Here is a 27,023-nt window from a genome sequence, read left to right as displayed (position 1 = left end):
GGGGTGGCATTGCTAGTCAGGGAAAATGTTACAGCAGTGCGCAGGCAGGACAGATTAGAGGGCTTGTCTACCGAGGCCATATGGGTGGAGCTGAGAAACTGGAAAGGTATGACCACATTAATGGGGTTATACTATAGACCACCCAATCAATAGTCAGTGAGAATTGGAGGAGCAAATCTGCAGAGAGATAGCAGACAACTGTAGGGAACATAAAGTTGTGGTAGTAGGGGATTTTAATTTTCCACATATTGATTGGGACTCCCATACTGTTAAAGGTCTAGACGGGTCAGAGTTTGTAAAATGTGTTCAGGAAAGTTTTCTAAATCGATATATAGAGGTACCAACTAGAGAGGTGCAATATTAGATCTCCTATTAGGAAACAAGTTAGGACAGGACGGAAGGGTGAGCGTAGGAGAACACTTTGGGTCTAGTGATCATAATGGATAAAGATAGATCTGGTCCTTGGGTTGATGTACTAAACTGGAAAAAGGCCAAATTTGAAGACTAAAAAGCGAGGATTGGGACAGGTTGTTCTCTGGCAAGGATGTGAATGGTAAGTGGGAGGCCTTCCAAGGAGAAATTTTGAGAGTGCAGAGTTTGTATGTTCCTGTCAGAATTAAAGGCAAAGTGAATAAGAATAAGAAACCTTGGTTTTCAAGGGATATTGGAACTCTGATAAAGAAGAAGAGAGAGATGTATGACATGTATAGGAAACGGAGCAAATAAGGTACTTGAGGAGTATAAAAAGTGCAAGAAAATACTCAAGAAAGAAATCAGGAGGGCTAAATGAAGACATGAGGTTGCTTTGGCAGTCAGGGTGAAGGATAATCCAAAGAGCTTCTACAGGTATATTAAGAGCAAAAGGATAGTAAGGGATAAAATTGGTCCTCTTGAAAATCAGAGTGGTTGGCTATGTATGGAACCAAAAGAAATGGGGGAGATCTTAAATGGGTTTTTTGCATCTGTATTTACTAAGGAAACTGGCATGGAGTCAATGGAAATAAGGCAAACAAGTAGTGAGGTCATGGAACCTATACATTTTGAAAAGGAGGAGGTGCTTGCTGTCCTGAGGCAAATCAGAGTAGATAAACCCCCCCACCTGACAGAGTATTCCCTTGGACCTTGAAGGAGACTAGTGTTGAAACTGCAGGGGCCCTGGCAGATATATTTAAAATGTCGGTATCTACGGGTGAGGTGCCAGAGGATTGGAGGATAACTCATGTTGTTCCATTGTTTAAAAAAGGCACTAAAAGTAATCCGGGAAATTATAGGCCGGTAAGTCTGACGTCAGTAGTAGGTAAATTATTGGAAGGAGTACTAAGAGATAGGATCTACAAGTATTTGGATAGACAGGGACTTATTAGGGAGAGTCAACATGGCTTTGTGCGTGGTAAGTCATGTTTAACCAATCTATTAAAGTTTTTCAAGGAGGTTAACAGGAAAGTGGATGAAGGGAAGGCAGTGGATGTTGTCTACATGGACTTCAGTAAGGCCTTTGACAAGATCCCACATGGGAGGTTAGTTAGGAAATTTCAGTCGCCAGGTATACATGGTGAGGTAGTAAACTGGATTAGACATTGGCTCAATGGGAGAAGCCAGAGAGTGGTAGTGGAGGATTGCTACTCTGAGTGGAGGCCTGTGACTAGTAGTGTGCCACAGGGATCAGTGCTGGGTCCATTGTTATTTGTCATCTATATCAATGATCTGGATGATAATGTGGTAAATTGGATCTGCAAGTTTGTTAATGATACAAAGATTGGAGGTGTAGTGGACAGTGAGGAAGGTTTTCAAAGCTTGCAGAGGGATTTGGACCAGCTGGAAAAATGGGCTGACAAATGGCAGATGGAGTTTAATGCAGGCAAGTGTGAGGTATTGCACTTCGGAAGGACAAACCAAGGTAGAACATACAAGGTAAATGGTAGGGCACTGAGGAGTGCAGAGGGATCTGGAAATACAGATACATAATTCTCTAAAAGTGGCATCACAGGTAGATAGGGTCGTAAAGAGAGCTTTTGGCACATTGGCCTTTATAAATCAAATTACTGAGTATAAGAGTTGGAATGGTGTGATGAGGTTGTATAAGACATTGGTGAGGCCAAATTTGGAGTATTGTGTGCAGTTTTTGGTCACCGAATTACAGGAAGGATATTAATAAGGTTGAAAGAGTGCAGAGAAGGTTTACAAGGATGTTTCCGGGACTTGAGAAACTGAGTTACAGAGAAAGGTTGGATAGGTTAGGACTTTATTCCCTGGAGCGTAGGAGAATGAGGGGAGACTTTGATAGAGGTGTACAAAATTATGATGGGTATAGATAAAGTGAATGCAAGCAGGCTTTTTCCACTGAGGCTAGGGGAGAAGAAAAACAGAGGACATGGGTTAAGGGTGAAGGGGGAAAAGTTTAAAGGGAACATGGGGGGGTGGAGCTTCTTCACACAGAGAGTGGTGGGAGTGTGGAATGAGCTGCCAGTTGAAGTGGTGAATGCAGGCTCACTTATGACATTTATGAAAAACTTGGACAGGTACGTGGATGAGAGGGGTATGGAGGGATATGGTCCAGGTGCAGGTCAGTGGGACTAGGCAGAAAAATGGTTCGGTACAGCCAAGAAGGGCCAAAAGGCCTGTTTCTGTGCTGTAATGTTCTATGGTTCTAAATGCCACTTGGTTTCACTTTGTAGCAGGTGACAGCATTCAAGCCCTGCCACAGTTGTTGAGCACTCTTCAGTAATTCAAATTTGGTCTGGAATTGAGATGGCTATCCAGGGATGGTACATGGACCCCTTGTATTTAACTTGGTCGCCAGACCTGAATGCCACTGACCTGGCCCTCAAGAGACTGTGGATCTCATGGTTCATCCAGAGCCTCTAAATGATTTTGTTGGGACCTATCTACAGCTATGGGGAGAAAGTGGAAGAATGAAGTTGAAAACTAAATCCTAACATACAGCAACTTCAGAGCAAAGGGAAGTGGCAGCGTGGTGTCAGTGAGGAGGGTGGTCATGATTGATCAAGACTGAAAATCCTACCCAAGCCAAGTGCCCAAAACCCAATCATTCCTCTTGCCCTACTTTGCGTGGAGGAAGTAGGACAACACTATGGACTTGAACAAATTGAACCTAAATTCCAATCTCCCAGATGTGCTAAAGCCCACATTTGTGAAAGTTGAGTGGATCATAAAAGAACACTTTCCGCAAGACCTATTTAACACAAAAACCTGGGTGCCCCACCCTTAGCCAAGCATTGAAAAAAGATAAAGATTAAAGATCTGCTTTATTTGTCGCATGTACATTGAAACCGTCAGTTCAGATTAGCAACAACATTTTCTCTACAATCTCTGTCAGCAGAAATGCACCACCAGGTTGTGTGCTTAGTCCCCTTGCTCTACATGCTTTACACCTTTGACTGTGTGGCTAAGCACAGCTCCAATGCCATAAACAAGTTTGCTGATGTCTCCATTGTTGTGGGCTGAAGCAAAGGTGGAGCTGAATCAGCAGAAAGGAGGGAGAATGAAAATCTGACTGAGTGCTTTCATAGCAAACAACCTCTCACTCAATGTCAGCAAGAAAAAGGAGCTGATTATCGACCACAGGAGGAGAAAACAGGAGGTTCATAAGCCAGTCCTCATCAGAGAATCAGAGATGGAGAGGGTCAGGAACTTCAAATTCATGGCTGTTTCTATTTCAGTGGCCCAGCACCTAAGTACGATTACGAAGAAAGCATGGCAATACCTCTACTTCCTCAGGGGTTTGCGGAGATTTGGCATGGCATCTAAAACTTTGACGAATTTCTATAGATGTGTAGTGCAGAGTATATTGACTGGCTGCATCACAGCCTCGTATAGAAATACCAATACCCTGGAACAGAAAATCCTACAGAAGGTGGTGGAGACAGCCCAGTCCATCACGTTAAAGACCACACCCCCCCCCCCCCCCACCATTGAGCACATCTACATTTGATAAGGTGCCACACATGAGGTTGCTTAACAAGATAGAATCCTATGGCATTACAGAAGACCCCCGAGGTGCACCAATGTTGATCGTCAGCGAAGAGTATATGTTATCACCAATCGGCACAGATTATGGTCTTCCGGTTAAGAAGTCGCGGATCCAATTACTGAGGGAGGTACAGAGGCCCAGGTTCTGCAACTTCTCAATCAGGATTGTGGTAATTATGGTATTAAATGCTGAGCTATAGTCAATGAACAGCATCCTGACATAGGTGTTTGTGTTGTCTAGGTGGTCTAAAGCCGTGTGAAAAGCCATGGAGATGGCGTCTGCCATTGACCTGTTGTGATGATAGGCAATTTGCAATGGGTCCAGGTCCTTGCCGAGGCAGGAGTTCAGTCTAGTCATAACCAACCTCTCAAAGCATTTCACCACTGTCGATTTGAGTGCTACCGGGTGATAGTCATTAAGGCAGCTCACATTATTCTTCTTTGGCACTGGTATAATTGTTGCCTTTTTGAAGCAAGTGGGAACTTCTGCCTGTAGCAGTGAGAAGTTGAAAATGTTCTTGAATACTCCCGCTAGTTGGTTGGCACAGGTTTTCAGAGCCTTACCAGACACTCCATCGGGACCTTCCGCCTTGCGAGGGTTCATTCTCTTTAAAGCCAGCCTAACAAGAGACAGAGATCACAGGGTCATCAGGTGCAGCAGGACATGTTCTCAATATTTATTACTTATTAATTTATTATTATTATTTCTTCTTTTTACATTTGCACAGTTTGTTGTCTTCTGCACTCTAGTTGAACATCCCAGTTGGGCAGTCTTTCATTGATTCTGTTATAGTTATTATTCCTTAAATTTGTTGAGGATGTCCACCAGAAACTGAATCTCAGGTTTGTATATAGTGACATACTGTATATGTACTTCGACAATATAACTTACTTTGAACTTTGAAACATACAATGAAGTGCGTCGTTCTCGTCAATGACCAACACAGTCCGAGGATGTGTTGGAAGCAGCCCGCAAAGTGTCGCCATGCTTCCGGTAGCAATAAAGCATGCCTATAATTTACTAATTGGTACTTCTTTAGACTGTGGGAGGAAACCCGAAACACACGCGGTCACAGGGAGAACGTACAAATTCCTTACAGCAGCGGGAACTGAAACCTGATCACTGGAGCTGAAAAGCGTGACGCAAATCCGCTATTTTACCATGTCATCCTGTCCAACCCTTGTCAACTTGTAGAGTTTGTAGAGTTAGGTAAGGGAGAAATACAAAGAGATCTAGGAGTCCTTGTTCATCAGTCACTGAAGGTGAATGAGCAAGTGCAGCAGGCAGTGAAGAAGGCTAATGGAATGTCGGCCTTTATTACAAAGGGAATTGAGTACAAGAGCAAGGAAATCCTTTTGCATTTGTACAGGGCCCTGGTGAGACCACACCTGGAGTATTGTGTACAGTTTTGGTCTCCAGGGTTAAGGAAGGACATCCTGGCTGTAGAGGAAGTGCAGCGTAGATTCATGAGGTTAATTCCTGGGATGTCCGGACTGTCTTACGCAGAGAGGTTAGAGAGACTGGGCTTGTACATGCTGGAATTAAGGAGATTGAAAGGGGATCTGATTGCAACATATAAGATTATTAAGGGATTGGACAAGATAGAGGCAGGAAATATGTTCCAGATGCTGGGAGAGTCCAGTACCAGACGGCATAGTTTGAGAATAAGGGGTAGGTCATTTAGGTCAGAGTTAAGGAAAAACTTCTTCTCCCAGAGAGTTGTGGGGGTCTGGAATGCACTGCCTCGGAAGGCAGTGAAGGCCAATTCTCTGGATGCTTTCAAGAAGGAGCTAGATAGGTATCTTATGGATAGGGGAATCAAGGGATTTGGGGACAAGGCAGGAACCGGCTATTGATAGTAGATGATCAGCCATGATCTCAGAATAGTGGTGCAGGCTCGAAGGGCCGAATGGTCTACTTCTGCACCTATTGTCTATTGTCTATTGTCAACTGATCAAATCCCTGCCCCAGACACAGACAAGATTTTTTTAATATTACTTTCAGCAGTCAATATCTTACTGGATCTGCTGTTAGGGAATAGGACAGGGAAAGTGACAGAAGTTTGTGTAGGGGAACACTTTGTATCCAGTGACCACAAAGCCATTAGTTTCAAAGTAAATTTGCAAAAAGATAGGTCCGGCCCGCAGGCTGAGATTCTAAATTGGAAAAAGGCCAATTTTGATGGTATCAGAAATTATCTAGCAAGTATGGATTGGGAGAGGCTGTTGTCTGGCAAAGGTATACTTAGAAAGTGGGAGGCCTTCAAAAATGAAATTTTGAGAATACAAAGCTTATATGTAAAGATAACAGGTGCAGGGCCTCAAGAGATATTGAGGCCTTGTTTAAGAGAGAAAAGGAGGTGCATAGCAGGTATAGGGAGTTAAGAACAAACGGGGTGCTTATGGAGTATAAGAAATGCAAGCGAACATTTAAGAAAGAAATCAGGAGGGTTAAAAGGAGGCATGAAGTTGCTCTAGCAGACAGGGTGAAGGAGAATCCTAAGGGATTCTACAGATATGTTAAGAGCAAAAGAATTACAAGGGATAATATTGGTCCTCTGAAAGACCAGAATGATGATATATATGTGAAGCCAAAGGAGATGGGGGAGATTTTAACTGGATTTTTTGCATCTGTATTTGCTCAGGAGACAGACACAGAGTCTATAGAAGTGAGGCAAAGTGACATCAATTTCAAGGACCCTGTACAAATTACAGAGGAAGAGGTGTTTGCTACCCTGAGGCAAATCAGGGTGGACAACTCCCCAGGGCCTGCCAAAGTGTTGTCTTGGATTCGACGGGAAGCAAGTCCAGAAATTGCCGTGGCCCTAGAGGAGGTATTTAAGATGTCCTTGGTGACAGCACAGCTACCAGAGGATTGGAGGATAGCCAATGTTGTTCCACTGTTTAAAAAAGGCTTTAAACAGAAACCGGGAAAGAATAGGCCAGTGAGTCTGAAATAAGTTGTGGGGAAGTTATTGGAAGGTATTCTAAGGGACCAGGTATATAAGTATTTGGATAGACAGAGACTGATTAAGGATAGTCAACATGGCTTTGTGCATTGTAGGTCATGTCTAACCAATCTTATGGAGATTTTCAAGGAAGTTACTAGGAAAGTAGATGAAGACAAGGCAGTGGATATTGTCTACATGGGTGTTAGTAAGGCACTTGACAAGGTCCCACATGGAAGGCTTGTCAAGAAGTTTAGTCACTCAGCATTCAGGATGAGATAGTAAATTGGATTAGACATTGGCTTTGTGGGGGAATCCAAAGAGTGGTAGTAGAGGGTTGCCTCTCTGACTGGAGGCCTGTGACTAGTGGTATGCCGCAGGGATTGGAGCTGGATCCTTTGTTGTTTGTCATCCATATCAACGATTTGCAAGATAACGTGCTCAACTGGATCAGCAAATTTGCAGATGACACCAAGATTGAGGCTGTAGTGGACAGTGAAGAAGGCGATCATAGTTGCACGGGGATCTACATCAGCTGGAAAAATGGGCTGAAAAATGGCAGATGGAATTTAATGCATACAAGTGTGAGATTTTGCAGCCAGGGTAGGTCTTACACAGTGAGCAGTAGGGCACTGAGGAGTGAGGTAGAACAGAGGGATCTGGGAACACGGGTCCATAATTCATTGAAAGTGGCGTCACAGATAGAGTCATAAAGAAAATTTTTGGCACATAGGCCTTCATAAATCAATGTATTGAGAACAGGAGACTGGATGTTATGTTGAAGTTGTATAAGACATTGGTGAAGCCTAATTTGGAGTTTTGTGTGCAGTTTTGGTCACCGACCTACACGAAAAATGTAAATAAAATGTTGAAAAAGTACAGAGAAAATTTACAAGGATGTTACCAATCTGGAGGACCCAAGTTATAAGGAAAGGTTGAATAGGTTAGGACTTAATTCCTTGGAATGTAGAAGATTGAGGTGTACAAAATTATGAGGGGTATAGATAGGGTAAATGCAATCAGGCTTTTTCCACCATAGTTGGGTGGGACTACAACCAGAGGTCAAGGGTTAGGGTGACAGGTGAGAAGTTTAAAGAGAACATGAGGGGAAACTTCTTCACTCAGAAGGTTGTGAGAAGGTGGAATGAACTGCCAGCACAAGTGGTGAATGAGAGCTCAATTTCAATGTTTTGGAGAAGTTTGGGTGGGTAGGTACATGGATGGTAAGCATATGGAGGGCTATGGCCCCTGTGCAGGTCGATGGGAGTAGGCAGTTTAAATGGCTTTGGCATGGACTAGACAGACCAAATGGCCTGTTTCTGTGCTGTACTTCTCTATGATTCTCTGTCCCTCTCATGGAATTTACATATTCTTCCTTAAGCATCTGTGAAGATTTGTTTTTTTTCCATGAGGATTCTCTCAAACATCTGCAGGTGTGTTACAGAAAGTATCCTGAGGCGTCTTATCTCAGCCTGGGATGTCAGCTGCTCTGCTCTGTACTGTCAGGATTCGTAGAGAGTGAATTCACTGCCCTGTCTGTCACAGGCTCCTCACTCCCTTCCATACAGTCCAGCTTCACCTTGCTTTGCTCCAGGAAGATCTAACAGTATCATTGGGGATGCCTGCTCCTCCACCACCACCTTGCCCATTCCCTTTTCTCCCTTCTATCATCCCGGATAGGTGGCTGGGTGGAGATACGTCTCTACCAAATGAAGTGCAAGGCGCTTCTTCCCTCTGCTAGCCTGCAAGTCACCTTTGGGCAAGGTGTAGCACCCGCTTAGCCCCACAATCAGGGTCACGTGAAGCCATGGGAGCAGCTGGTGCAGATCACAAGTCCTGGTTATGATACCGCCGACACCAGGCAGACAATCTCTGAAGTGTATTGATAATGGCTGGGATCACCCATTCTGTAAAGACACAGCCCAGAAGAAGACAATGGACAAACCACTTCTGTGAAAAAATTTGCCAAAAACAATCATGGTCAAGACCGTGATCGCCCATGTCACACTGACACAGCAGATAACAAACAAACAAATGAATCATCTGGAAGGAGATACAGAAACTTGAAAGCTTGGATGACCAGACTCAATAATGGTTTCTTCCCCACAGCTGTCAGACTCCTGAACCAGTCACCTCTCTCACATCCCCTTCCTTGTGGGGCTGCCATGTTCTCAGACTCTTAACTTCACCTTTCTCTATTATAGTCAGTTTTTGCATCACCTCAGACTGCACTACATGTCATGTGGGGGTTGGCTTATTTGCCAGTTGAAAGCCGCCTCTGTTGCATCAGTCGTTGATTGGCCATTCAAAGGATGTGGCCGCTCTTTCCCATTGGAAGGCTTGCACACCACGGCAACGGTTTCTGGTTCTGGGTGTCTCGGGGTGTAAGAATAGCACGTGCGAGAGACTCGTACGCTTTCCTTTGTCTCCAGGGGCCGACTCAAGCTGAACTCGCAAGCAGCGCTGAAGGAGCATTGAGATAGAGCATAGCAGACATAGAGGGGACCCCTCTTTCTTTAGTTAAGTATTCATTTGTAGCATGCTAAGCTTGTCAGTCTTATAACTTCAGGAGATTTAATAGAGTATTTGTTAAGTTAATGAGTGAATGACAGTTCAGTATTGTGGTTTTAGAGTCAGAGTCATACAAAAGTACAGCACAGAAAGAAGCCCTTTGGTCCATCTAATTTTTACTGAACCATTTAAACTGACAATTCCCAACGACCAGTACTGGGACCATAGCCCTCCATATCCCTAATTATCCATGTACAGTTGGCCCTCCTTATCCGTGGGGGATTGGTTCCAAGACCCCCCACAGATACCAAAAAATGCGGATGCTCAAATCCCTTATTTAACCTGTTTCAGTGCAGTGGTCTTTAGGACCCAGCGGAACCCCAGACTTTATTTAACATGTCTCAGTGTGGTGGACATTAGGACCCGGTGCAGCTCTGAAACCGCAGTGTTTCTGTTCACAAAAATAATCACGATCACGATTGTAAATAAGATGGAAGTAATAAAGCGATCGGAAAGAGGTGAAACGCCATCGGTCATTGGAAAAGCGTTAGGCTACAGTCGGTCAACGATCGGAACAATTTTAATGGAGCATGTGAAAGGCCCTGCCCCGATGAAAGCTACAATTATTACTTAGCAATGCAGTGGTTTAATTATTGAAATACATATGTTTCTTAAGTGATTTATATGCATAGAATGCTAAAATATGTACTATATACTAAGAAAAACGTTTGACTAACATGCTAAATAGTACCAGATGTACCTGTTCCAACTTCAAATCCATCTTAAAGACGGACTCAGGAATGGAACTCATTCATAACCCGGGACTGCCTGTACTTTTAAGTCATTTCTAGATTACTTATAATACCTAATACAATGTAAATGCTATGTAAATAGTTGTTATACTGTAATAGTCTGTACATGCTCGAACAACGAGTGCCGGAGAGGGAACTTCCGGGTTTTCTCGATCTGCGGATAAGGAGGGCCGACTGTACTTAACTTCTCTTAAACCTTGAAATTGAGCTCGCATGCACCGGCAGTTCCTTCCACACTCTCACGACCCCCTGAGTAAAGAAATTTCCCCTCATGTTCCCCTTAAACATTTTACTTCTTACCCTTAACCCAACCTCAGTGGAAAAAGCCTGCTTGCATTTACCCTATCTGTAACCCTTATAATTTTGTATACCTCTATGAAATCTCTCAATCTTCTACGTTCCAAAGAATGAAGTTCTAACCTATTCAATCTTTTCTTATAACTTTAATCCTCCAGACCCGGCAACATCCTTGTAAATTTTCTCTGTACTCTTTCAAAATAATGTTGCATATTTCCTGTAGGTAGGTAATTTGCACGCAGTTACCCAAATTAGGCCTCACCAATGTCTTACACACTTTCAACATAACAGTAGTTTAGATGAGCACTTGTTTAGCTAGACACCCGGTTTAGTATTTCACTGTAAATTCGTAAATAAATAGCTAACATGCTCATTTGCAATCTGTTTCACTCATTGGATCCTCAAATCATCTGCCTCCACATAACACTACAGTCTCTACAACGTTCTGCTGCTTTGCACTGGCTGCTGTATTTATTGTTGTTTAGGATGGTGGTGAATATTCATAGCTCGGATTGAGGCATTTAATGTTATGGTATTTACCGAGCTTGGCAACTAGCTTGCAGGTGTTTCATCACTAATCAAGGTAACATCCTCTGTGCCCGGTTGTTGGTGTTTCTCTCTGGGAGTGCTTGCATTTGTACAGACCCACGTTACCTAAAACAGGGGTCACCAACCTTTTTTGCACTGCGGACCGGTTTAATATTGACAATATTCTTGCAGACCGGCCGACAGCGGGGGGGGGGGGGGGGGTGTTAATCACGACCGGAATATAGGTGATAAGTCAACTATAAGTCACTTATAAGTGGCTAATACACTCAATTTCATTTCTAAAAGGGTTTATCTAACGAATTTAATATTAAACACACAGCGCATATTTTCCTCGTATGAATATATAATAGCCTTGGCCAGGTGCGGCTGGTCGTGGGTGGGGTGAGAGGACAAGGTAAGGGCCAGAGGTCTCCGTGCCGGGGCCGCGGTGGTCACAGTCCAGAGAGCGCGACTGACCGAGCGAAGAGTGCGACAGGGCGCGTGCCTGCCCCCCTTGTAGGTAGGTAAGATCTATCGGCCGACAGAGGTTTGGTTCGAGGGATGACTTTCAGTAGATCACGGCGATGTAGCTACTCTGCTACTTATGAAACCCTGAGCCCAAATCAGGTCGTCTGCAAATATTTTAGTACCAGGTTCCCCACGAACATTCGGTGTGCTAAACAGGTGTAGAGACGACGCCCATCTGTCCGCGCTCCAGGCCAGTAGCAAGGGCACTTCTCACCAGCTGCGCGAAGCGGCTGGTTACCCAAGGCCAACCAGTGATACCTGGTACTAGGGTATCACTGCGTTTAGGCGACTTATGACCTCGTGTGCATTCAAGTTCAACAATGGGAGTGACAGGGAATGAGGAAAGGTGCAGCTGACTCATATCGTTACATATCGCCAAATCATATTGTTTCCTCGTGGCCCGGTAGCACATGCTTTGCCGCCCAGTACCAGTCCGCGGCCCGGTCTTTGGGGACCACTGACCTAAAAGGGTAGCCAAACAGGACCGCGGCAAACGAATTGGGGAGGAGTGGGACACCATATAAACGCGAGAACTCCCAGAGAGAAACAGCAACAACTGCGCACTGAAGATGTCACCTCGACCGGTGAGGAAACGTCTGCAAGCTAAACACCGCAGCATCGACTTACTGATGCATTTATTATCACCACATGCACTGGTTACTCTGTGAGCTTCCTACCAGAGAGGAGTTTCATTGCACCCTGACGTATATGACAACAAACAAATGTGAATGTGAATCTAAAATTATAAGAACCAAAACTAAAAGAAAAAACGCAGAAATAAAATTAAGAAATGCTTTAGATATTCAGCAACCCCACCTTGGATGGTCCCAAGCCTGGCTGCGAAAGGAGAAGGGTTGGGCATGGGGCTAGCAACTCCATCTCGTAAAAACCCAGAGCTACAGAAACACCAACAGAAGCTCCAAAGGTCTCATCTCTAGGAGAGGAAGATGAGCTACACCAGGGAACAACTTGAAAGATGGCCCAGGATAGAGGACTCTGCGAGCTGCTGTTGGCAGCCCGTGCCCAAGTAGCAGTGACGGGCTTAAGAACATGAATCAGAATCAGGTTTAATTTCACCAGCATATGCCATGAAATTTGTTGTTATGTGGCAGCAATATATTGCAATACATAACAATAAAAACTGAATTACAGTAGAAAGTACATATATACACAGCACTGTGCAGAAGTCTGAGGCACATATATATAGCTAGCGGTGCCTAAGACTTCTGCACAGTACTGTATTCGTCAGCGTGAAGTGGAGAACAAATTTGCAAATCTGCCGGGAGCAAATGTTGCTAGGAATGGTGAGGGTGGACTGCCACGGAAGGGGTATGGGACAGGTGTCAGAGGAGTGCCAGGGACACACCCAGCTCTGAAACACCAGGCAGGTTCATTTGATTCCAAACAATTGGTTCATTGATCATCACAGAATGTCTACTAGACAGGTATATGGAGGAATTTAAGGTGGGGGGATATATGGGAGGCTGGGTTTAAGGGTCGGCACAACATTTTGGGCCGAAGGGCCTGTACTGTGCTGTACTATGCTATGTTCTATGTTTTATATCTCTCTGGTGCTTCCTACTCCTTCCCCTTTTCCCAACCATGATCCCCTCTCCCTGCCCCCTTCCCGTTCTCAGTCCACAACAGAGACCCATATCAGAATCAGGTTCATCATCACTCACATATGTCATGAAATTTATTTTTGCTTGTGGCCACAGTACAGTGGAATACATAAAATTACTATAGTACTGTGCAAAAGTCTTGGGCACCCTAGCTATATAAATGTGCCCAAGACTTTTACACAGTTCTGTATATATTTTAAACAGTTAAATTAAATAAGTAGTGCAAAAAGAGAAAAAAAGACGTAGTGAGTTGTGAAGAAGATACTCAGCAGGTCAGGAAGCAGCTTTTAATGTTTTTGGCTGACTGAGATGATGAAAGGTCTCCGTCCCTCTCTCTCTCTCTGTGCAGATGCTGCCTCCCTGATCCAACAAGTAGCTAAAACACCTTCTGTATCTATAGGAGTTATGAGAGAGAGGAGCGAGTGAGACCATTCATCCCCTTTGTCCCCACTCAATAAGATCATGGTAGATCTTTGTCGGCATTGATCAAATGGGCCGAAGAGCCTGTTACTGTGCTGTACGACTCTATGACCACAAATGGATCAAGCTCAGTTGGGCAAATGGATCCAGCACAGATCAGTTGGGAGAAGGATCTGTTTCCATGCTGTAGGTTAGACCTAGAAATGATACTGCCAAGAAGGTTGTTCAGAAGTCAAGAATGAGGCGTAAATCTTCAAAGGATTCTAAGTACATTTATTATCAAAGTGCACATGTAGTACACAACTCTGATATTCGTCTTCCCCATGGACAGCCACGAAACAAAGAAAAACCATGGAACCTGTTCAAAGAATAAACATCAAACCCCACCCCCATGCGCAGAAAAAAACAAATCCCGCAAACGGTAACAAGAAAGAACAAGCAAAGACACAATATGAAACACAAAATCGAAAGGGTCCATATTTAATTCAGCTTAGTGTTCATTATCTGCAGGCCACACCGATTCAAAGTCACCCAAACATAACAAATTAGCAACAGAAAAAGGAGCTACAGCCCGATCCTTAAACCTCAGACCCAGAACTCTGACACCATACTCCCACAGTATCGAAGGAGAGAGAGAGACCATTCGAACGCAGGGGCCTGCCCTCAGGAGCAGTGAGAGACTATCACACGCAGGCACGCTCCTCCAGCAGCAACGAGCAAGAGGCTGAACACTCACTCGCCCTCCACACTCACCTCGATGCTTTCAGTCTTCCTCGACACCTTAACCGGTGAGATTGGTGAGAAATGGACTCAATCATGGGCTCTAAGCTTCTTCGCCTCGAGGCTGCTCGTCACCCAGAACCTTCTCAGAGACAGCAAAGCACCCAATTGCTCAATCGGCCCGAAAACACACCATCAAACTGTAGATCACAGGCTCCAACAGTGGCAGAGCCACAGTTAAAAGAAAAAGAAAGTGTTTAAAAAGCAATAGAGGCAGCTTCATGGACCATCTGGAGAATGTCCATGGTCACGTTGTTCACTGGCATCATCTTCTTCCGGTTCTTCTGGTTGTGGTTATGGCTCATAATGAAGAAATAACGATAACGAAGAAGGTACCTTAGCCAAAAGACAAGGAAAGACAAAGAAGAAAGAAGCTGTGGTCCTGTTTTTACTGAAAACTAGACAGATAAGGAAATTCCTTTGATAAGGACAGCCTATGAAACAATTCGATTTATGGCATGATACAGGCTCCAGAGGAATTACAAAAAAATACAGAACCAACCATACTACAAATGACTAAAGATCCACTGAACATTTACAGACAAACAGATGATTGTACAAACTAGGAAGGGTAATCAAAACTTCCAGACACATCAGTGGCACCAGCCTTCCCACCATCAAGGATATACAGTAAAGGATCCAGATAAACATCATGAAGGATCCCACCCACCCTGCTCATGGACTGTTTGTCCCACTTCCATCAGGGAGGAGGCAACGTAGCATTCATGCCAGAACTACCAGACTCAAAAACAGTTACCTTCCCCAAGCAGTAAGGCTGATCAACACCTCCACTCACAAACCCACCTTCCACACCCCTAACCACCACTACTTTATCATTTCCTGTCAGTCACCTTATGTACAGACACTCCTGTACCTAAAATCACTTTATGGACATACAATCAATCTATATACAGCATATGAGCTATCTTATGTATTTATATTTATTGTGTCTTTTTATTATTATCGTGTCCTTATCACATTATGTTTGTTTGTGTGCTGCGTCGGATCCAGAGTAACAATTATTTTGTTTTCCTTTACACGGAAATGAGCTATCACAAAGAAAGTTAAACTACAAGAAAAATCACAATTTAGATCTTAATGCTAAGTATTGTGAGTGTCTTTGGGCCCCTTACCTAAGAAAGGATGTGCTGGTATTGGATGGGGTTCATAGGAAGTCACAAAAATGATTCCGGGATTGAAAGGCTTGTCACATGAGGGTGTTTGAAGGCTCTGGGCCTGTACTCACTGGAATTCAGAAGGATGAGCAGGGAGCTCACTGAAACCTATTAATGTTGAAAGATCTAGATACAGTGGATATGGAGAGGATGTATGCTATAGTGGAGGAGTCTAAGACCAGAGAACACTGCCTCAGAATAGAGGGACATCCATTTAGAATAGAGATGAGGAGGAATTTCTTTAGCCAGAGGGAGGTGAATCTGTAGGATTCGTTGCTGTGGAGGCCAAGTCATTGGGTATATTTAAGGAAGCTGTTAATAGATTCTTGATTAGGTTACAGGGAGAAGGCAGGAGATCGGGACTGAGTGGGAAATGGATCAGCCATGATGAAATGGTGGAGCAGACTTGATGGACCAAATGGCCTAATTCTGCTCCAAAGTCTTATAGTCTGAATCCAACATCTTACGACTCTATAACTGCAAATGAGACTAGATCAGGAAGACATCTTGGTCAACACAGATGAGTTGGGTTGAAGAGCCTGTTCCCATGCTGTGTAACCTTACGTCTCAATCACTCTGACTCTGACGGATTACATGCTTCCACCCACCCTATCCATCTTTTCCTTATGATTATCTGGTTGTTTCTTGTGGGAATCTTGCTCTACACTCTCCGTACTCTCTGGGCAAAGGGATTCACTCTCTGGCTGTGATTGGCTTACATTTAAGAAGCCTAGCCTGGAATTGGCACATTTACAGGTGGATGAGTGGCAGGAAAGTGTGGGTTAAGGCCTGCAAATGATTTGAATAGGGAGATCAGAGCTGTGGCTGGGAATTTTGCAATGCATCCTGAGACTTAGGAGTGTAGTCAATGCAGAGAGGGATTGGGAAATCTAGGAAAGGACAAATGAGATGGCGGAATGGGCACCATGAATTGTTTGAGGGATAAATACTAGATCTCAGCGAGGTTGAGAGGATTGGAGATGCCCTGAATACAGTTTAACATAGACATAACCTATCCAAGGGTTCAGCTCTGGAGAGAACAGACCAGAACAAGGAGAGGTTCTGATGTGCAAGGTACACCTTGAAGGTAGAAGGTACAGGACTCACACCACCAGGTTCAGAAACAGGGTCTTGAACAAAATGGGATAACTTCACTCAATTTCACTTGGCTCCACCTTTGAAATGTTCCCACAACCAATGGACTCATGTTCAAGGACTCTTCACCAAACGTTCTTGATAAGCATTAAATAATATTGCTTATTTATTTAATATTATTATTATTTCTTCTTCTTGTACTTGCACAGTTTGTGTCCTCTGCCCTCTGGTTGAGCACCCTGGTTGGGCAGACTTTCAGTGATTCTGTTATGGTCATTATGTGATGGGTTTATTGAGTATGTCCACAAAAATGAATCTCAGGGTAGTATATGGTGACATATATGTACTTTGATAATAAAATTTACTGTGAACTTTGAACAAGAACACATGAAAGTAGCAAGAATATTGTCTGTCCCACTATTCCACAGCAGCTAGGCTGATCTCAACTCCTCTTCTATGTTATTCCCCATCCTCCTCAATTGCTCACTTTCAAATATTCCAGAGATTTATCACCCTCTGAGAGGAAAGGTTTCTACGTACCTCGAATGAGCATTCCCTCATCCTGTAACTGTGTTCACCTCATTCAACAATCTGCCACTGGTGAAAACACAGTGACAGAGCACCACAGCACAAAAACAGGGTCTTCGGCCCATCTAGTCTATGCCAAACTGTTATTCTGCCAGGTTCCATTTACCCACACCCAGACCATAGCCCTCCATACCCTCCTATTGATGCAACTATACAAACTTCTCTGAAAACCTCAAGCACCTCATGAGCTCCTTGCTGCCTATACCTGCAATGTACCTTCTTCCTTTTAACCATATATTGATGAAGGAACCTTCCCTGAACACACGACAACTCTATCCCATCCAGTCCTTTTACAGTATGGGAATCCCAGTCAATATGTGGCAAATTAAAATCACCTCCTAGCACAACTTTATTTTTCTTGCAACTGTCTGCTCCACCAGTTTGCTCCTCTAAATCCCACTGACTATTGGGTGGTCCACAATATAACCTCATTAACATGGTCATCCCTCAGTTCCATTCATAGTACCTCAGTAGAAGAACTCCCCAGTCTGTCCTGTATGAGCACTGCCCCGAGCTCATCTGCCTTTCCTACGATACTCCTTGAAGTATCCACAGTTCAAGATTCTTCTCACTATGCTCAAGCTTTTGCTTCCTGTCTGTTATGTAGGCTTAACATTTTTCCCCACAATCACTCCATTATCTGCCCTGGCATTCTGGTTCCCATCCTCCTGAAACTCTAGTTTAACACCACCCCCCCCCCCCATCCCCCTACCTTCAGCTCTACCAAACCTTCCCACTAGGATGTTCGTCCCCCTCCAGTTCAAGTGCAAACTATCCTGATTATCATTTATACAGATCCTACCTTCCTTGTAAGACAGCCCAATGATCCTAAAATCTGTCGCCCTACCCCCATACCAATTCCTTAGTCACGTGTTAAACTGCATGATCTTGCAATGTCTGGTCTCAATAGTACATGGTACAGGTAGCAATCCTAAGATCAGATCTCTGGAGGTCCTTAGCACCCAACTCCCTGAACACACTTTGCAAGACCTTGTCACCTTTCTTACCTATGGCTTTAGTACCAAAATGACCCACCATCTCTGGCTGCTCACCCTCTCCCTTAAAAATGCTATGGACTCGATCTGAGATGTCCCTGACCCTGGCACCTGGGAGACAACATACCATCTGGGAATCTTGTTCTCTTCCACAGAACTTCCTTTCTGTTTTCCTAACCAATGAACACTACAGCTTTCCTCTTCTCCCCTCCCCCCATCCCTCTGTCTTTCCCTTCTGACTTACAGAGACAGACTCAGTGCCAGACACCTGACTGAAATAGCAGTCGCCCATTGTGAGAGCAGTCATTGGTGGAATGTGACAGGGTTAGATTGGGGAGCATAAAGCTTTCGGTCAAGAGGCTTCTGTGATAGGTCATAGGTTCCCCAACAGTATCCAAAGCAGTACACTTGTTCATGAGGAATAGCACAAGGATACTCCACTTATCCTCTTTTCCTCTTCTGATGGTAACCCAGTTGCCTGTGTCCTGCAACTTAGGTGTAGATACCTCCCTGTATCACCTGATAATCAACCCCTCAGCTTTCCCAATGATCCAACTCCAGCTCCCTATCAAAGTCTGTAAGAAGCTGCAGCTGGATGCACTTCCTACAGGAGTAGTTATGAGGCACTGAAGATCTCCCTGTCTTCTCACACCCTACAAGAGGAGCATTAACTGTCATTCTCACTGCTTTAATTCTGCAATAAGAAAGAAACTTCCAAAAACTCACCTTAGCCTCTGCCTCCTCTCACTGAAGCCTCTTGAGCCGAAGCCTCAAGCTCCCCACTCCAACATTGTCCCATTCCAACAATGACCACTCCACTTAAACCTAACTTCTTTTTACTGGCTCTTGACAATTGCCTAATTGCCCAATGATCTTGAGCCCACTGAATGTCCTGACCAGCCCTGCTCACTTTTCAAATCTCTTGCTCACTAGCCACAAGCAATGGTTCACACGACAGGTCAGTGAAAAGGACATATAATGGCACTGAGTTCAAGAGCCAGAAAGTTATACTACCAGCTTTATAATTATCCAGATAGGCTACATATAGAGTATTTTGTTCAAATCTAGTCACTTCATTACAGTAAGGATATAGAGAGCACCAGAGACCATTTACTATGAAGAAGGGTCTTGGCCCAAAATGCCAACTGTTTATTACTTTCCATATTTGCTGCCTGACCTGTTCCTCCAGCATTTTGTGTGTGTTACTCTGGATTTCCAGCATCTGCAGAATCTCTTGGTTCGACTAGATGCGCCGAAGGTCCTGTTTCTGTGAAGTTTTCTCTGACCCTATTATGCTGCTGCTTGGCTTGGGGGACATGTGCTATGAGGAGAGGTTGGACGAGCTGGGACCGTTTTCCCTAGAGTGGCATAGGCCAAGGGGAGATTTGATATAAAAACTTTGCAAGCACAAATGGTCATCAAGATCATTTCCCCTGGATTTGAAATGTATAGTAGCAGAGGCATGTATTTAAGCTGTGAAGGGGGAAAGTACAAAAGAAATGTACAGGGTAAGTTTATTTTTACATGGAGAGTTGTGGGTGGTGGTAGAAGCAAACAGTAAAGGAGCATTTTAGGCATGTGGTTGTGCAGAGAAGGGAGGGATATGGTCAATGAACAGGGAACAGGGATGCTTAATTGGGAGTCATTTGGTTTAATTATTTTGGCACAATATCATGGTCCAAAGGTCCTGTCCTGTGATGTACAGCTTATGTTCTGTGTTCTAATACAATGGGTGGCAGGGTGCAGATGTGTCTCCACCAAAGGAGGTGCAAGGTACTCCTTCCCTCCGCTAGCCTGCAGCTCACCCTTGGGCAAGGTGTAGCACCTGCTTAGCCCCAAGTTCTGACTATGACTATCGCCCAGTAGCACTCACATCTACAGTGATGAAGTGCTTTGAGAGGTAGGTCAATGGTGGATGCAAAGGCTCTCCACATGGCTTTCGACCACCTGGACAACACAAACACCTACGTCAGGATGCCGTTCATTGATTATAGCTCAGCATTTAATACCATCATTCCCACAATCCTGATTGAGTAGTTGCAGAACCTGGACTTCCTTACCTCCCTCTGCAATTGGATCCTCAACCTTCCTAACCTTAAGACCACAATCAGTGCAGATTGGTGATAACATCTCCTCGATGACAATCAACACTGGTGCACTTCTATATACTCTCTATATACCCATGAGTGAGTGACTAGGCATAGCTCAAATACCATCTATAAATTTGCTGATGATACAACCAATGTCAATAGAATCTCAGATTGTGATGAGAGGGCACACAGGAGTGAAATATGCCAACTAAGGATCAGAGGGATCTTGGGGTCTGAGTCCATAGGGCACTCAAAGCTGCTATGCAGGTTGACTCTGTAATTAAGAAGACATACAATGCATTGGCCTTCATCAATCGTGGGATTGACTTTAGGAGTTGAGGAGTAATGTTGCAGCGATATAGGACCCTGGTCAGACCCCACTTTTGGAGTACTGTGCTCAATTCTGGTCACCTCACTACAGGAAGGATGTGGAAGCCATAGAAAGGGTGCAGGAGAGATTTACAAGGATGTTGCCTGGATTGGGGAGCATGCCTTATGAGAATAGGTTGAGTGAACTTGGCCTTTTCTCCTTGGAGCAACAGAGGATGAGAGGTGACCTGATAGAGGTGTATAAGATGAGAGGCATTGATCGTGTGGATAGTCAGAGGTTTTTTCCCAGGGCTGAAATGGCTAGCACGAGAGAGCATCATTTTAAGGTGCTTGGAATTAGGTACAGAGGAGATGTCAGGGGTAAGTTTTTTTACGCAGAGAGCGGTGAGTGCGTAGAATGGGCTGCTGGACTCCTGGATGGATACACAGAGCTTAGAAAAATAGAGGGCTATGGGTAAGCCTAGGTAGTTCTAAGGTAAGGACACATTCGGCACACCTTTGTGGGCTGATGGGCCTGTATTGTGCTGTAGGTTTTCTATGTATCTATGTAGGTAGTGGAGTGGTGTCACAGCAACAACCTGGCATTCAACATCAGTAAAATGAAGAATAAGACTTCCAGAAGGTTAAGATGAAGGAACACATACCAATCCTCGTAGAGCGATCAGAAGTGGAGAGAGTGAGCAGTTTCAAGTTCCTGGGTGTCAAGATCTCTGAGGATCTAACCTGGTCCCAACATATCAATGCAGTTATAAAGATGGCAAGACAGCGACTATACTTCATTAGGAGTTTGAAGATATTTGGTGTGTCAACAAGTACATTCAAAAACTTTTATTGTGGAGAGCATTCTGACAGGCTGCATCACTGACTGGTGCGGGAGGGGGGCTACTGCACAGGACCAAAAGAAGCTGCAGAGGGTTGTAAATTTAGTCAGCTCCATCTTGGGTACTAGCCTACAAAGTGCCCAGGACATCTTCGAGGAGCGGTGTCTCAGAAAGGCAGGTCCATTATTAAGGACTTCCAGCACCCAGGACATGCCCTTTTCTCACTGTTACCATCAGGGAGGAGGTACAGAAGCCTGAAGGCACACACTCAGTGATTCAGGAACAGCTCCTTCCCCTCTGCCATCCAATTCCTAAATGGACATCGAAGTCTTGAACACTACTTCACTTTTTAAATATATATTATTTCTGTTTTTTGCATGATTTTTAATCTATTCAATATACATATATTGTAATTGATTTACTTTTTTATTATTATTTTATTATTTTTCTTCTATATTATGTACTGCATTGGACTGCTACTGCTAAGTAAACAAATCTCACAACAAATGCCAGTGATAATAAACCTGATTCTGATGTTGTTTCTGATTCTGACACCAGAAAGACAATCTTGCCCCCTCAACCCATTTCCTTCCACAAATGCTGCCTTACCCGCTGAGTTCTTCCAGCATTTTCATAGTTAACCGATCATTTTTGGGAAGAGACTGGGTAAGGCCAGGTCTGTTTTCCATGGAGTGGAGGTGTTTGAGGATAGACCTAATAGACATGTAGAAAATCAGAAGAGGCAAAGTGCTGTAGATTATCGGGAGCTTTTCTCCGTGGCAGTGGTATCCAAGACCAGAGGCCAGAGGTTTAAGATTGGGAGTAAGTGGTTTAGACGGGATCTGAGGAAGAGATCTTTATTCTCACAGGGGATATGTGGAATCTGAAACAGTGGGGGTAAGGGAGGCAGAAACTCTGACAGCATTTAAAGCAAATCTGGATGAGCACTTAAATCACCAGAATTTGGGCTATAGAGCAGGTACATGGGACTAGTGAGGGTGGAGACTGCAAAGTCAACATGGAGGTGGAGGTACGCAAAGCCTGTTTCTGTGCTGTATGACTACGACACTAATACAGACATAAACTATCCAAGGTTCTGGTAGCCATTGTGATCCTTGATTGGATCATACCTGGGCACTGTGCTTAGTTTGGGTCTCCATATTAGAACATTATCATCATTAGCATCATCATTGCATGCCATGTCGTATGTCATGGGTGATCAGGGTCTTTCCATGACCATGATTGTTCTTGGCAAATTTTTCTACACAAGTGGCTTGACATTGCCTTCTTCTGGGCAGTGTCTTTACAAGTCAAGTGACCCCAGCCATTATCAATACTCTTCAGAGATTGTATGCCTGATGTCAGTGGTCACATAACCAGTTGTTGTGACTTGCACCAGATGCTCATACGAGTGCCCACCACCTGCTCCTGTGGCTTCATGGGACCTTGATCGGCGGTGGGGGGGGGGGGGGCACTACACCTTGCACAAGGGCAACCTGCGGGCTAGCAAAGCACCTTACACCTCCATTGGTAGAGACGTATCTCCACCTTGTCACCCTAATAAAGTGACCCACTGGGTGTAAATTATATAAGATTGTGAAGAGCAAAACAGGGCAAATCCGTAGTTGTGCAAGAGGTGGCCTGGAGTGTTCTGTTGCTGAGGTAGGGTTAGGGTTCTGTGGTAGGAAGTAGCTGTTCCTGAACCTGCTGGTGTGGGACCTCAGGCTTCTGCACCTCCTGCCCGATCACAGCAAGGAGAAGGGGGTATAACCACTCACCCACCTTATTATCATTTCTATATTCTATATCATTTCTAAGTTGTCCCTCTTGTGCCTTCAAAGCATTTCTTTAGAAAGGCTGTGGATGATCTGAGACTCTCTCACCCAGAAAGTTGCTAGGGTGAGAAGAGGGGAAAAAAAACCGCTTAGAAATTTCAAATCCAATGCCACGGATCTTGGCTGATGGCAAATCGAATTCTGGACTTAACATTATGGCATTTTGGAAGGACAAACCAGAAAACTGAGTACAGGATTAATGGTCAGTTACTTAAGAGTGTGGTTGAACAAAGGGAGCTTGGGGTTCAAATCCATACATTCCTCAAGGTCACTGCGCAGGTTGATAGGGTAGTTAAGAAGGCCTATGTGATGCTAGACTTCATTAACAGGGGTATTGAGTTCAAGAGTAGAGAGGTCATGTTGCAACACTACAAATCTCTGGTGAGACCGCATTTAGAGTATTGTTCAATTCTGGTCACCTCATTATAGGAAGGATGTGGAAGCTATGGAGAGGGTGCAGAGGAGATTTACCAGGATATTGCCTGGTTTGGAGAACAAGTCATATGAAGCAAGGTTAGCAGAGCTGGGACTTTTCTCTTTGGAGCGTAGAAGGATGAGAGGGAACTTGCTAGAGGTCTACAAGATTATGAGAGACATAGATAGGGTGGATAGTCAGTACCTGTTTCCCAGGGCACCAATAACAAACACCAGAGGGCATATGTACAAAATTAAGGGAGGGAAGTTTAGGGAGACATCAGGGGTAAGTTTTTTTACACAGAGGGTTGTGAGTGCCTGGAATGACTTGCCAGGGATGGTGGTGGAGGCTAAAACATGAGGGGTATTTAAGAGCCTCTTGGACAGGCACATGGATGAAAGAAAAATGGAGGGTTATGGGGTAGTGTGGGCTTAGTACTTTTTTAAGGATTATATGGGTCGGCACAACATGGAAGGCTGAAGGGCCTGTACTGTGCTGTAATGTTCTATGGTTCTATGGTACATTCTCACACTCTTGCAGACCCCAGACTAGACGGGGCATCTGTTGGGATCAACTTACCAGCTGTTTACTTCACTCCCCCCCCCCCCCACCCGGTTTCACCTATCACCTACAACCTTATATTTCTTCCTCCCCACCCCCCACCTTCTTGCTCTAACTTCTCATCTTTCTTCCCAGTCCTGTTGAAGAGTCTCTGCCTGAAACATTAACTGTTTACTCTTCCATAAGAACGGTGCCTGGCCTGCTGAGTTCCTCCAGCATTGTGTGTGCGTTACTATGAATGCAGATTTTGTCGTGCTTCAGGATTAATCGGGAGGCAGTGGTTAATGTTGAAATAGGGAACCACAGATTAACAAACAGTCCCTTTCAATCTCTCTCTATCTATAACAGTCCCAACATTGTGCAAAACTGCTTGCACATTCCAGACATCAAGGGGTTAAACAGTACTCAGAGAAGGCGGAGGTCGTCCTGGCAGGTCAGGTCGATTCGATTATACAAGCAGCAAGGGAGGGTGGGAAGCGGGAAGGGAGGTGGTGAATCACGGGTCCTGAGGATGGCTGTAGAGAAGCGGAGATTTGCTTTCTCCAGAGCAGGTTAAGGATACAGCAGGGAGCCAGAGACCCGTGGCTCTTTCCCCCACAATCCCCCGGCTGAACGGTTGCGGGTGGGACCACTGAGTGAAGACGCTCTGCTCTCTCCCTAGCTCCCTCCCTCCCTCCTCCTCAACCCCTTCCCTCCTCTCAGACCTTCTTCTGCTCCTCAATTCTTCCCCTCCACCTCAACCCTCGCCCCCTCAACCCTTCCTCTACCCTCAAACTTTGCTGTAGCCCCTCCTCTTTGAATCTTCCCCTCCCCATTCCCCTCCTCCTCACCCCTTCCCCTCTCCCTTGACCCTCCCCCTACCTCCTCCTCAATTCTTCCCCTCCCCTGGACCTTTCTTCTACTCCTTCCTCCTTGCCTCTTCCTCTCCCCTCCACCTCATCCCTTCCCCTCTCCCTCAACCCTCCCCTACCCCCTCTTCTTTGACCCTTCCCCCCCACACATCCCTGTCACCAGTCCCTCCATTCCCTTCTCTCTTCCCCGTTCCTCCATCCTCTCTTCTTACCCTCCTTCCCTCCTCATTTCCACTCTACCCTGTCCATTCCTCTCTGGACCGCCCTGCCTACCTCCCTTCCCCATCCATCCCTTCCTCACTCACCCTGTACCCTGTCTCTCAATCCTCCTCCACTTTCCCCTTCCCCTTCCGTCACGCCAAAGAACACCCCCCCACACCTTACCTACCCAGCCCCATTACCATTCCACACTTCTGCCCTGCCTCTCGTCCACCTGTTCCATCATCTGCTGTCACCACATCTCTCCATCCTCAGCCACTGGCGCCTCGACCTCCAAAACTCCTCCCTGCCACTCATCTCCTTCCTCCCAATCGCAAACCCATTTCCCAAATACTGGGGCAGGAAGGTGGTGGGGTGGGTAATTGATTAATAAAGTGCTTCTTCCCCTCACCAACAAAAATAGGAGGGGTTGAAGGATGTTACAGATGAGGGAGGAAGATCATACAGATAATCGAGGGGGGAAGAAGATTGATACAGGTGAGGAATGAGTGGGCAGGGAAGAAGGGAAATGATACAGACATGGAACGAGGAGGGGATACCAATGAGGCAGGATGAAGATGATGATGTGGATGATCGAGGATGTTAGAGGTGAGGAGGGAAGATGGTACAGGTGAGGGAGGAGGAGGGAAGATGTTACAGGTGAGGGAGGAGGAGGGAAGATGTTACAGGTGAGGGAGGAGGAGGGAAGATGTTACAGATGAGGGAGGAGAAGGATGAGTTTGAGGAAAGTGGATGATGAAATGGGTTATGGATAATAGAAATAGATAAGGAGGGAGGATGTTAGAGATGCGGAATAAGGATAACAGATGTTACAGGTGAGGCAGATAAGGGAGAGGAAGATGATGATGGAGAATTTTTAGAGATGAGGGAGGAGAAGGGAAGATGGTTCAGGTGAGGAAGGAGGAGGATGCGGATGAGGAAGGCGGAAGGTGAATATATCGATGATGATGATGGAGGAGGAGGATGTAAAAGATGAGGGAGAAGGCGGCTGGGGAGGGGGAACAAAGGCCTGTGTGGGCCTGCCGTGCGTCAGCTCTCCCGTCTCCCTCCGTCAATCCTCACGCATTGCGTCCGTGAGCAGGGGGAGGAGGAGGAGGAGGAGGGGGAACAGAGGCGGGAGACGCAAGTCAGGCGCCCAGTGTCAGGTGTAGAGGCCGGGCAGGGGAAGCAGCGCGCCGGGGGCGGGCGGCGGCGGCCTCTCCCTCTGCCCCCCTCCCCGCCGGAGCAGGCCGCACGGCCTCCTCCCTCGCCCGACCGCCGCCCCCTTTCTCTCTCGCCCATCACCGCCGCCCGTTATAAAAATGAGGAGGATGGAAGGATAAAAGGCAGCGTGTTCACTTCCAGCCGCTCATCTCTCGCTCTCTGTGTTCCACACTCACCACAGAAGGCAGGAAAGCGTCGATTCACCTCAGGACGCGGGCGGCCCAGGACGGACGGGCCGAAGCGGCTCGACCCGGTCCGTGAGGAGGAACCTTTACCCCGGTCTCTGCGGATTCCTTCGACAAGAAATAAAAGCGAGCATCTCTGGAGGAAAAGCGGCCGAGAGAAGTGACAGACAACAACAGCCGCTGCCGAAGAAATAAGATAAAGGAGGAGGGGAATAGACTGATGG

General features: G+C 45.4%; 1 long non-coding RNA gene across 1 annotated transcript; it reads right to left on the bottom strand.

The window, feature by feature from the left end:
* Window positions 1–3,247: 3,247 nt before the first annotated feature.
* Window positions 3,248–26,921, bottom strand: LOC140729225 (uncharacterized). Its single transcript, XR_012099292.1, has 2 exons — window positions 26,791–26,921; window positions 3,248–4,610 (listed from the first exon to the last, which is right to left on the bottom strand). It is a non-coding gene; the product is annotated as an uncharacterized lncRNA (long non-coding RNA).
* Window positions 26,922–27,023: the final 102 nt, after the last annotated feature.

This window comes from Hemitrygon akajei, chromosome 6 (assembly GCF_048418815.1).
Source record: "Hemitrygon akajei chromosome 6, sHemAka1.3, whole genome shotgun sequence".
NCBI lineage: Eukaryota > Metazoa > Chordata > Chondrichthyes > Myliobatiformes > Dasyatidae > Hemitrygon > Hemitrygon akajei.
This window is presented reverse-complemented; position numbering and strand designations above follow the sequence as displayed.